Source organism: Poeciliopsis prolifica, unplaced genomic scaffold (assembly GCF_027474105.1).
Source record: "Poeciliopsis prolifica strain line A6 unplaced genomic scaffold, Auburn_PproV2 SCAFFOLD158, whole genome shotgun sequence".
NCBI classification, from domain to species: domain Eukaryota; kingdom Metazoa; phylum Chordata; class Actinopteri; order Cyprinodontiformes; family Poeciliidae; genus Poeciliopsis; species Poeciliopsis prolifica.
Genome location: NW_026562533.1, coordinates 237,057 through 250,058, shown reverse-complemented (window position 1 = coordinate 250,058; position 13,002 = coordinate 237,057). Strand labels below are relative to the sequence as shown.

Below are 13,002 nucleotides of genomic sequence, written 5' to 3'. Positions count from 1 at the left end.
GCAGGATGGGGCAGAATGGGGGCAGGATGGGGCAGAATGGGGGTTTATTTGTACTGTTGTAACCATTAAATAATTTCTCCTTCAGTTCAACCTTATAACTGGAGACACATTGTTGATGTTACTGTTATGAAATAAGTTGCTATTAAATATTGGCAACGATCAATGTGATTTTCACAGGTAGCAGAGTGTTGTTAGCAATTGCTGAAAGCAACTAAAATAGTTACTTTAATGTAACTTAGTAACTTTCCAAATCAAGTAGTTAGTAACTAGTAGTTAGTAACTAGTAACTAAGTCTCAGAAGGCTCTATCAAACTTCTCAGACACATCAATATGAACATCATAGAGCAGCACCATAATGCATTTTCAGTTTATAATGCTCTTTAATTTATGTATTTATCTTGATATTAAGAAACATATTTAATTTTTCAAAACAATTAAATTTTTGGCTGTTTGCCTGTTGAACATGTTTTTCCTTGAAATGACTGACAATCATAACAAAGCATTGCTTTATTCTTTTAATTATTACATAATATACACTGTTAGGTTTTGGTTATGTAATCATTTCAATATGATTTAGTAAACGGTGAACCAGTCCGGCTCTCGGCTTTGACATCCCTGGTCTAAAGAGACGTGGTGGGCAAACTGGGAGATACATGAACTTACTGGGAGCCACACTGGGCCAATCTTGTCTCCCAGTAAGACTGGTGGCCCAAGGATATATTTCGACTCTTCCCTGTCTGAATATCGACTTCCAGTTTCTGCATGTCTTGTTTTAATTATGGGATGTGGTCGTAGCCATGGCAGCAGCCGCTAAAGTACTCTGATCTGATCTTAGAGACCACTGGGTGAACTGGTCTCCTGCTAGCTGGATTCACGGCGGGCCTCGTCTGAACAAGCGGGTCCAAAGTGAAGCCCAGCAGCACCAGCGGCGGCCGCACTGCGGCTGATCTCTGGTAAACAATGGTTTATAGCCACAGAGAGGAAAGAGTTCGTCCTTCCACAACATTATCAGGAACAGGAACACTTGGTTTGATGGGTGGCAGAAACATCGGGCCAGTCCAGGTGAAAGGCTCACCTGAGTGAAAACAGTTTTACCTGCTGCTCGTTTCCTTCTTTAGAGGTTTTCAGCGGACATGAAAGCAGCTTCTCACCTTTCTTCACTTTCTTCTGCAGCTTGATGGTGTCTGAGGACTTCTTCTTGATGTCGGCTCTGGCCTTCTTGTATTCTGAACAGGAACAGGAAGTCGTTGAATCAGGGCGAGAACTGGCTGCATGCTGCGGCGGGGGCGGGGCCTACCTTTGGCGTGGTCTTTGTCCAGCTGGCTCGCCGCTTTCTTCCACTCCTCCATCTTTAACTCCAGAGGCACGATGAGACTTTCTGACAGCGCTCTGAAAATACGCAGAGACCCGCATCAGCTTCCTGCCGCACCAGATTAGGCTCAACACCGCGTACAAAAACCGTAAATATATTCACAACGTCTCTGATATGAGGATCGCTCAGTGACATACAGTCCTGATCTTCCTACTAAGGTGCAATAATACTAACAAAAAAGATTTCTGTTGCATTTAAAACAAGCGATGAGGCACCAATTGGACATTTAGCGACATTACATACCTGGTAGAATAATAAATGATTTGAGCTTTTAGCACTTTCCAGTGAAACTGGTCGCTAGATATCGAGGTATATCTGGCCTCACCCATCCATACATTTATTCACATATTTATACATGTATACATGAAGATCAGCAGGAAACTTGATTAGAACTGCAGCTAATGATTACCTTAGTAATCAACTAATCTATCAATTATGCAGGTGATTTATCAAGTAATCAGAAAAAAACTATAAACATCAGGTTTCACAGAAAGTACTTGCACCTTTCAAACCTTTAGCAACCTATTAAAATGATTAGTTTTTAATTTTATAGCTTAAATTCAACAACATGTCAAATCTCCAGCTTCAACTCTGATTGATCCACTAAATCCAAGATATTCACTCCAAGAATCTAATTCAAGTCAATGTTTCGTCTCCTGTCATCAGCATCTTGCTGTTTTTATCTTTACCTGATACAGCAGCTGCTGCATCGCCAATATTTTAACACAGTTAGAAATTATTTACAGACAAATATTTTTTATCTTAAATGGTTTTCAGTTTCGCCTTAATTTACACTCCTACTCTCTTCTGTTAGGAAATGTTCTTTGTTGAATGTGAATTTTTTCTGTTTCTAGTGAAAATATCTTAGTTCACTGGAAATAAGAAAAAACAAACAAGTATAGGAGCTTGTTTTTAGTAAACAATTATTGAGTATTGATAAAAAAAAACTAATTTCTTTGGCAGATTTTTCCATTTCAAACAAATTGTTTTTCCAAGTTACAAGTGAAAAATTGCCAGTGGAAATCATGCTTTTTTCAAATCAATTTTCATGGGTTATTTACTGAAAACAAGCTTTCTTATTTTGCTCAAAAGTTAGTTGGGAGTTAGTTTTTTTTTTCTTGTAGTGAACTAAGAAACTAAAACTAAAAACCTTTGTTATCTTTTTGCAGTCCAGTGAAAAAATGAGCGATGCTGCAACAGAGACGGCTGAAACTGCTTCATGTCTTTATTTTTGTGGGAACTTTTTGGGAACTTTCCATTCATTTCTGCAGTCGAACCCAAAACCAGCTTTTTTTCTTGTGAGGATCAGCAAGTTCCCACAGCGCAATGTGTCAGGAAAACAGTCTCTACAATGCATCAAAAACACAGCGTGTACACACACACACACACACACACACACACACACACACACGCGCGCGCGCGCACGCACTCACACACACACACGCACTCATCTGCACACACACACACGCACACACACACGCAGTCGTCTGCACACACACACACACACACACACACACACACGCACACACACACCCACACACACACACACACCCACGCACACACACACGCACTCATCTGCACACACACACACGCACACACACACACACACACACGCACTCATCTGCACACACACACACACACACACACGCAGTCGTCTGCACACACACACACACACGCACGCACTCGTCCGCACACACACACACACACACACACACGCAGTCGTCTGCACACACACACACACACACGCACGCACTCGTCCGCACACACACACACACACACACACACACACACACACACACACACACGCACACACTCATCTGCACACACACACACACACGCACACACACGCACTCATCTGCACACACACACACACACGCACACACACACGCACTCGTCTGCACACACACACGCACGCACGCACACACACACACACACACACGCACACACACACGCACTCGTCTGCACACACACACGCACGCACGCACACACACACACCCCCACACACACACACACAGCAGGTGGGGAGGACATGCTGCTGTGATCTGACAGTGTGGGAACCAGACACTGAATTACTTTCCTGACTTACGGCCACATGCAGCAGCCAGAGGGGGAGTGTGTGTGTGTGTGTGTGTGTGTGTGTGTGTGTGTGTGTGTGTGTGTGTGTGTGTGTGTGTGTGTGTCTTACATGGTGAACAGTTTGAGCTTGGATTCGATGCTGCGGTGTCTCATGCACATCCTGGTGAGCGCTGAGCCGATCTCCTTGGTGGCACCTGCAACAAGTTTCACTTTAAAACTAAAACCAAGTTCTGTCATCATGAGGATTAGCATGCTAATGCTCAGCAGAATCACAGCAGTGTGATTCCCAGAGTCATGCAGCAGAGGGGAGCTCGCTCTGAAATCCCCATTTCTAGAACAGATCTAGAATCTCAGCTTTCGACATGTGTTCTAGATTCATGCTCTGAATCTATTCAGGGCCGCGGCTGATGATTATTCTAGTAATCAATTAACCGACCATGATGGTGATTAATCAACAAATTCCACAATTTATCAACCATTATGACGATTAATTGATTGGTAAAAAAACTGGAACATTCTGAAGATTTAACTATTAAGATTGTGATGTAACATTAAGAATGCATTTAAAATCCAAGTAATTAAATCCCTTTTAAATAGGAAAAATAGCCAATATCGTCATTTCTTCAGTGAACATTTGATCTTTTGCAGCAAACAATCCTCCAACCTGAGAAAAACTCAGGCTTTTTGCTGAGTCAGAGAGAGCTGATCAGGATATTATTATTGATTAACTGATTAATAACTGAATGCTAAAGCTGATTAATAGATTTGTTTAACAGAATGTGAACCAGTCAAAGCTGAAACTGAACAGGAGAAGTTCTGGTACAACAAATTCACTGGCAAAGCAGGTTTTTTATCTTAAATGCAAAATATTTATTTTTTTGCAGTTTTGGCTGAATTAGTGATCCAAGTGTAACTGTGTTACTCCAGTTAATCAATTACTTAATTAGTTGATGATTAATGCAATAATTGATAAACTGTTTTAGCCTTAAATCTTTTGTAGTAGTAATCTGCAATGAATCTACATTAGATTCAGCTAATTATGACAATAAAGTGACATACACTCCTGATCAAAATCTTAAGACCAGTCAAAAAATTGCAAGAATTTGCATTTTGCACTATTGAATCTTAAGAAGATTCTAAGTAGAGCTTCACAATGTTAAAAGAAAATATTAGTGCAAGAGACAAAAACATTTGAGCAGGGAATTTTCTGAAAACTGCATTTACACTCAAACCTGATTTTTTCAGCTGATCAAAAGTTTAAGACCATAGTCTTTAAAAGCCAAAAGCTGTGCAAAAATCTAGATTCCATGTCATGTTCTATGAAGTCTTTACACTGTCAAGACCTCCAGATGGCAAAAGCAAAAAAAATTCACTGACTTTGAACGTGGCAGGATTGTTGAGCTGCATAAGCAAGGCCTCTCACAACGTGCCATTGCTGCTGAGGTTGGACGCAGTAAGACAGTCATTTTGCATTTTTTTAAATGATCCTGAGGGTTAGGGAACAAAAAAGTCAAGCGGTAGACCCAAAAAAATTTCACCAGCTCTGAACCGCAGGATCCGATTGGCTGTCCGTCAAGATAAGGGACAATCCTCTACCCAAATTAAAGCCATTACTGGTGCCGACTGCAGCCCGATAACCATCAGACGGCATCTGCAAGGGAAGGGCTTCAGAAACAAAAAACGTCTTCAAAGGCCACGTCTTCTTCAACTCCACAGAATTGCCCGTTTGGACTTTGCAAGGGTACACCAAACATGGGACATTGAAAGGTGGAAGAAAGTTGTCTTCTCTGATGAGAAAAAGTTTTGGCTTGATGATCCTGATGGCTTCCAACGTTACTGGCATGACAGGGAGATCCCACCTGAGATGTTTTCTACACGGCACAGTGGTGGGGGCGCCATCATGATTTGGGGTGCGTTTTCCTTCAATGGAACAATGGAGCTTCAGGTTGTGCAGGGGCGTCAAACAGCAGCTGGCTATGTGGAGATGTTGCAGCGGGCATCCCTCATGACTGAGGGCCCTCGTCTGTGTGGTAATGATTGGGTTTTTCAACAGGACAATGCTGCAGTTCACAATGCCCGCCTGACAAAGCAGTTCTTCCAAGAGAATAACATCACTCTTTTGGACCATCCTGCATGTTCCCCGGATCTAAACCCAATTGAGAACATTTGGAGATGGATGGCAAGAGAAGTTTACGAAAATGGACATCAGTTCCAGACAGTGGATGCCCTTCATGAATCCATCTTCAACACTTGGAGCAACGTTCCCACTAGCCTCCTGGAAACACTGGCATCAAGCATGCCTAAACGATTGTTTGAAGTCATCAACAAGAATGGTGGAGCTACTCATTACTGAGTCCTTTTTTTTTTGGCACTTTGATTTCTGTTTTGGGGGGTTTTGGAGGTTTTTTGAGCTATGGTCTTAAACTTTTGATCAGCTGAAAAAATCATGTTTGAGTATAAATGCAGTTTTCAATTAATTCCCCGCTCAAATGTTTTTGTCTCTTATGCTGATTTCTTCTTTTAACATTGTGAAGATCTACTTAGAACCTTCTTAAGATCCAATAGTGCTAAATGCAAATTCTTGCAATTTTTTGACTGGTCTTAAGATTTTGATCAGGAGTGTATTTGATCAGCAGAATTAAAATGCAAACCCTGACCAGAGCAGACAAACAGCAACTGATCAGATAAACTGTAAAATATGAAGCATGTAGATTCAATGAAACCTAAAATTATTGCTGAAAACTATTTTATTTTTTAGCTTCGTAATAATCAAACCTCTTTTATAATCACTGATTCCTCTTCTGGCTTCCTGATTTATCTTTATTTTGCTCCACAGACTCTCTATCAGCTTCTGTCTGGGATGTTTTCATCTGGAGCGTTGCTCCAACAGAGCTGGACAAGTGAGCAGATTTTCACAACATTTGAATATCTAAATCTAGCAGGTTTGCAGGAATCAAACTGAGAGCTGCAGCTCCAGAGTGGAAAGCAGAGAATTGGAGCGATTGTTTCTGCAGCAGGTTGGAGCTAACAGGAAATTCTGGACAGATATTAAACAATTCCTCCCCCTGCTTCCTGTCTGAAGCAAAACCTGATAAACCACCAAACACAGTCGGACCGTTCAGCAGCATCTCAACACGACTCCGGTCCGCCTCAACACGACTCCGGTCCGCCTCAACCCGACTCCGGTCCGCCACAATCAGACTCCGGTCCGCCTCAATCAGACTCCGGTCCGCCTCAACACGACTCCGGTCCGCCTCAACACGACTCCGGTCCGCCTCAACCCGACTCCGGTCCGCCTCAATCAGACTCCGGTCCGCCTCAATCAGACTCCGGTCCGCCTCAACATGACTCCGGTCCGCCTCAACACGACTCCGGTCCGCCTCAACACGACTCCGGTCCGCCTCAACACGACTCCGGTCCGCCTCAATCAGACTCCGGTCCGCCTCAACACGACTCCGGTCCGCCTCAATCAGACTCCGGTCCGCCTCAACACGACTCCGGTCCGCCTCAACACGACTCCGGTCCGCCTCAACCCGACTCCGGTCCGCCTCAATCAGACTCCGGTCCGCCTCAATCAGACTCCGGTCCGCCTCAACATGACTCCGGTCCGCCTCAACACGACTCCGGTCCGCCTCAACACGACTCCGGTCCGCCTCAACACGACTCCGGTCCGCCTCAATCAGACTCCGGTCCGCCTCAACACGACTCCGGTCCGCCTCAATCAGACTCTGGTCCGACTCAACACGACTCCGGTCCGCCTCAACACGACTCCGGTCCGCCTCAACACGACTCCGGTCCGCCTCAACACGACTCCGGTCCGCCTCAATCAGACTCCGGTCCGCCTCAATCAGACTCCGGTCCGCCTCAATCAGACTCCGGTCCGCCTCAACACGATTCCGGTCCGCCTCAATCAGACTCCGGTCCGCCTCAATCAGACTCCGGTCCGCCTCAACACGACTACGGTCCGCCTCAATCAGACTCCGGTCCGCCTCAACACGACTCCGGTCCGCCTCAATCAGACTCCGGTCCGCCTCAACATGACTCCGGTCCGCCTCAACACGACTCCGGTCCGCCTCAACACGACTCCGGTCCGCCTCAATCAGACTCCGGTCCGCCTCAACACGACTCCGGTCCGCCTCAATCAGACTCCGGTCCGCCTCAACACGACTCCGGTCCGCCTCAATCAGACTCCGGTCCGCCTCAATCAGACTCCGGTCCGCCTCAACACGACTCCGGTCCGCCTCAATCAGACTCCGGTCCGCCTCAACAAGACTCCGGTCCGCCTCAATCAGACTCCGGTCCGCCTCAACATGACTCCGGTCCGCCTCAACACGACTCCGGTCCGCCTCAATCAGACTCCGGTCCGCCTCAACACGACTCCGGTCCGCCTCAATCAGACTCCGGTCCGCCTCAACACGACTCCGGTCCGCCTCAACACGACTCCGGTCCGCCTCAACCCGACTCCGGTCCGCCTCAATCAGACTCCGGTCCGCCTCAATCAGACTCCGGTCCGCCTCAACATGACTCCGGTCCGCCTCAACACGACTCCGGTCCGCCTCAACACGACTCCGGTCCGCCTCAATCAGACTCCGGTCCGCCTCAACACGACTCCGGTCCGCCTCAATCAGACTCCGGTCCGCATCAACACGACTCCGGTCCGCCTCAACACGACTCCGGTCCGCCTCAACACGACTCCGGTCCGCCTCAACACGACTCCGGTCCGCCTCAACCCGACTCCGGTCCGCCTCAATCAGACTCCGGTCCGCCTCAATCAGACTCCGGTCCGCCTCAACATGACTCCGGTCCGCCTCAACACGACTCCGGTCCGCCTCAACACGACTCCGGTCCGCCTCAATCAGACTCCGGTCCGCCTCAACACGACTCCGGTCCGCCTCAATCAGACTCCGGTCCGCATCAACACGACTCCGGTCCGCCTCAACACGACTCCGGTCCGCCTCAACACGACTCCGGTCCGCCTCAACACGACTCCGGTCCGCCTCAATCAGACTCCGGTCCGCCTCAATCAGACTCCGGTCCGCCTCAATCAGACTCCGGTCCGCCTCAACACGACTCCGGTCCGCCTCAATCAGACTCCGGTCCGCCTCAATCAGACTCCGGTCCGCCTCAACACGACTACGGTCCGCCTCAATCAGACTCCGGTCCGCCTCAACACGACTCCGGTCCGCCTCAATCAGACTCCGGTCCGCCTCAACATGACTCCGGTCCGCCTCAACACGACTCCGGTCCGCCTCAATCAGACTCCGGTCCGCCTCAACACGACTCCGGTCCGCCTCAATCAGACTCCGGTCCGCCTCAACACGACTCCGGTCCGCCTCAATCAGACTCCGGTCCGCCTCAATCAGACTCCGGTCCGCCTCAACACGACTCCGGTCCGCCTCAATCAGACTCCGGTCCGCCTCAACATGACTCCGGTCCGCCTCAATCAGACTCCGGTCCGCCTCAACATGACTCCGGTCCGCCTCAACACGACTCCGGTCCGCCTCAATCAGACTCCGGTCCGCCTCAATCAGACTCCGGTCCGCCTCAAAACGACTCCGGTCCGCCTCAATCAGACTCCGGTCCGCCTCAATCAGACTCCGGTCCGCCTCAATCAGACTCCGGTCCGCCTCAATCAGACTCCGGTCCGCCTCAACATGACTCCGGTCCGCCTCAACACGACTCCGGTCCGCCTCAATCAGACTCCGGTCCGCCTCAATCAGACTCCGGTCCGCCTCAATCAGACTCCGGTCCGCCTCAAAACGACTCCGGTCCGCCTCAATCAGACTCCGGTCAGCCTCAACACGACTCCGGTCCGCCTCAATCAGACTCCGGTCCGCCTCAACACGACTCCGGTCCGCCTCAATCAGACTCCGGTCCGCCTCAATCAGACTCCGGTCCGCCTCAACATGACTCCGGTCCGCCTCAACATGACTCCGGTCCGCCTCAACACGACTCCGGTCCGCCTCAATCAGACTCCGGTCCGCCTCAAAACGACTCCGGTCCGCCTCAATCAGACTCCGGTCCGCCTCAATCAGACTCCGGTCCGCCTCAAAACGACTCCGGTCCGCCTCAATCAGACTCCGGTCCGCCTCAATCAGACTCCGGTCAGCCTCAACACGACTCCGGTCCGCCTCAATCAGACTCCGGTCCGCCTCAACACGACTCCGGTCCGCCTCAATCAGACTCCGGTCAGCCTCAACACGACTCCGTCCGCCTCAATCAGACTCCGGTCCGCCTCAACACGACTCCGGTCCGCCTCAATCAGACTCCGGTCCGCCTCAACATGACTCCGGTCCGCCTCAATCAGACTCCGGTCCGCCTCAACATGACTCCGGTCCGCCTCAATCAGACTCCGGTCCGCCTCAACATGACTCCGGTCCGCCTCAACACAACTCCGGTCCGCCTCAACACGAGAATTCATCCATTAAAGTGACCGAAGATAAATGCCTCAACTAAAAGCTGGAGTATGTAGACATTTCTATTAGCATATTTGTGCTTATATTATTAAATTGAATATAATTTCAGATTCTTGTATAACTTCGTCAGGTTAACTTAGAGAGTGAATTGCTATTGTTACCAGTTAGTTTTCTAAACTACGGAAAAGTAACTTGTTAGAGAAGGTTAAATATTAATAATTAGATTGATGTTGATATCCGATAGTAACTTTGGTGTTATGCCAGATTTACCAATATTTTATTTGAGAATTTTTTTTATCAGAGTACTCGATTATCGTAAGAATACGCAATACCGTAGATTACCAAAACATTTGTTTACAACAGCCCTAGTTCTGATGCTGCGTTTGTAGCTGCAGTCAGCTGGACATGTTGGAGGCTGGACTGCAGCTGGTTTATCTGAGGTAACCGCGGTCAGGGCTCAGTAGGCTGTCTTGTGATGTGTGTGTTCCTGAAGATGTGCTGTGAAACCTCATGATGCCGAAGACGTCAACAGTTCTGCTGCTTCCAGAGGAACCCAGTCATGTGAAACGACCAGAGCAGTTCGCTGGGAAGCTTCTTTGAAAATCAGCTGATTGGGATCTAATTACTTCTAACTGGGAGATTTTCTCTGTACAAACATAGTTTTTTCAATAAATGTGGAACCGATGACGGAAGGAGACGTTAGATCTTAACGAATTACACTGCAAAAACACAAAATGCACCAAGTATTTCTGATTTCTAGAGCAAATATCATAGAACTGCTGAAATCAGACAAAATAACTTACAAGCAACTTGTAAGTTACGCTTTCAAAAAACAACACAGTATAAAAAAGTTAGCTAAGCTAAGAAATAATCAGAGGAATTAACTGGGGCAAATTAGTTACGAAGGAAATAGTTTTCTGTTGTTTATTAGTTTGTTTCACCATGGAAATGTGCAGCACTGGCCACAAAGTCAAGACATTCTGCTCCTAAATTTACGTGGTTATTATCTTTAATGTTACCAGTGAAAGGTAAAGGCAGTGGCTCCACTTTGTGCTGTAAAACCGTTGAAACCGTTGAAAACGCAGCACGTTTTCTCCTCTGCCACTTTCAAGATGGCGGCGACATAAGCAGGACTCGGCCTGTTCGTATTCAGGCCTGTTGTCCAATCACACTGGGACAAACCCTTCCTGTTTTATTAATGCAGGAGCGTTTTTGTAATTTGTAATTGTGGTTCGTTAATGTTGCGTTTTTGAATTTGTTGAAGCGATTTGCACCTCGGGCCTCCGCACGATACTGATTCATATCGCAATATGAAACAGAAGTATTTTAATGCTGCCTGCTCATCTGAAGAATATTTCACAGATTTATTTTTAGAAGTTGAACATGTCAACTTATTTGGATAAACAAAAGAGAAATATTTTAAACTAAACTTTGGAAAGTGGATTTATCTTTTATTGATGTCCAATAATTAAAATATAAATTGTCAATCTCTCCTATGTGCAGCTCATTTTAAATATCACGTTTTCAATTAGAAAATAAATCTAAAAAGACAAAAGAACTATATTGTTTATTTCCTCAGTTCAAATTTCAGACATTTTTAAGAGAAAATATCTAAACGATAAAACAGACATCATCTATGATTGCAAAGAACAAATATTTCAATTCTTCCTCAGTGCAAATGTCAGCAGCTGCCAAAGACATGAAGTAAATAAAACAGGCTCTGTGTTTCATCTGCAGTGAAAGCTGCTTCGACTTCTGTCCGACTCTCCGGACTCAACCGTTCAGCTTTTATTATTATTGCCATCTTGTTATTTGTCATGTTTTCCAGCTCGTTTTTAGATTTTCCTCCTCTTTTCGTTCATTTCCTTCCTGTTACTTGAAGCGAGAAGCTGCACCTGCAGAAACATTAGCATGCTAACATTAGCATTAGCATGTCTGGCTGCTGCTGACCTAACTTAGCTTGGTGGTATCCCAGCCTCATGATTGGTCCAGCAGGAGCAACTCTTCCTCTGATTGGCTGTTCTGATTATGACATTATTAGAAGCGGATGCAGGAAGTATTTTAGAGCAGGAAACAGGAAACAGTACAGAGGTTCTGATCCAGACGCCGGTTTGGATCCGGTGAGGAGTTCTGAGGAAACGAGTCTCATTTCAAACAGAATCAACCTGAGCTTCATGCTGCCGCTCATTTCTCACCAGTAACCCAGACCTGAACACCAACTGGGCCCAGTTCAGGTTCTGTGGCGGTCCTTCTCACCTCTGGTCCCGGTAGCCATGTCGGCCACTTTCTGGAGGCGTCCAGGAAGGCTCCGGTCAGCAGGAGGGTCGTCCTACACAAAACACAGAAATATCACAGCTCTGAGCTCCCATGCAGATCCTAACGGCCAGCCAGCGTTCGACCGATCGGTCGCCGATAATCACCTGATTTATCAGAGAACATTCAGAAACACTTTCAACAAGAAGAACAAAACTCATCTGAGCTTCAGACATTTCACTGACTGGCATTGCCAATCCCAGATCACCAGATACCACAGGAAACGGACCAGTAGAACTGCCGCACCAAACAGCTGTAAACATTTACTCTGAACATGTTTATGCATTTATGCATTTCCTGCAGCAAAGCGGCTCCATCCTGCCAGATGAGACGCTGCCGGCTGGAAGGTTTGATGGTGCGGCGGCCAGTTCGGCGGCCCGGCCAGCTTCCAGCAAGGGACCTTCTGTCTGTGCGGTTCTGATCCAGGCCACTGACAGAATGTCAGCTGATTGGAGGTTTCAGGCCGTGGCGCTCTGCAGGTCTGCGGCAGAACGCCACGGAGCGCCATGGAGCGCGTCTCTGGCCTCAGACAGAGTTCAGGGTTTCCCCCAGTGTTTTATAGGCCTGGCGGGCCGCCATGCTTTACGTGCCCCTGCCAGGCTAAGTGTTGTGTGATTAGTTAGCGTTAGCATGGGGTCAGTTGCATGTTTCTCTGGGTTCCAGAGGAAATCAGTGAAGCTGCTGTGGATTTTCATTATCTTAGAGAAACTCAGAGGGTTTCACCCAGAAATTTGTGGGGCCACCAGGCTTTTGTATTAAAAGATGTTAAGTTGACAAGAAACGTAAAATATTGGGTAATTATGTTAGAAGACATTACTGACACTT

At 47.2% G+C, this 13,002-nt stretch overlaps 1 pseudogene; it reads right to left on the bottom strand.

Annotated features, from left to right (window-relative positions):
- The window catches only part of LOC129356156 (protein MTSS 2-like), a 53,645-nt pseudogene that overhangs the window by 30,303 nt on the left and 10,340 nt on the right, over positions 1 to 13,002 (bottom strand).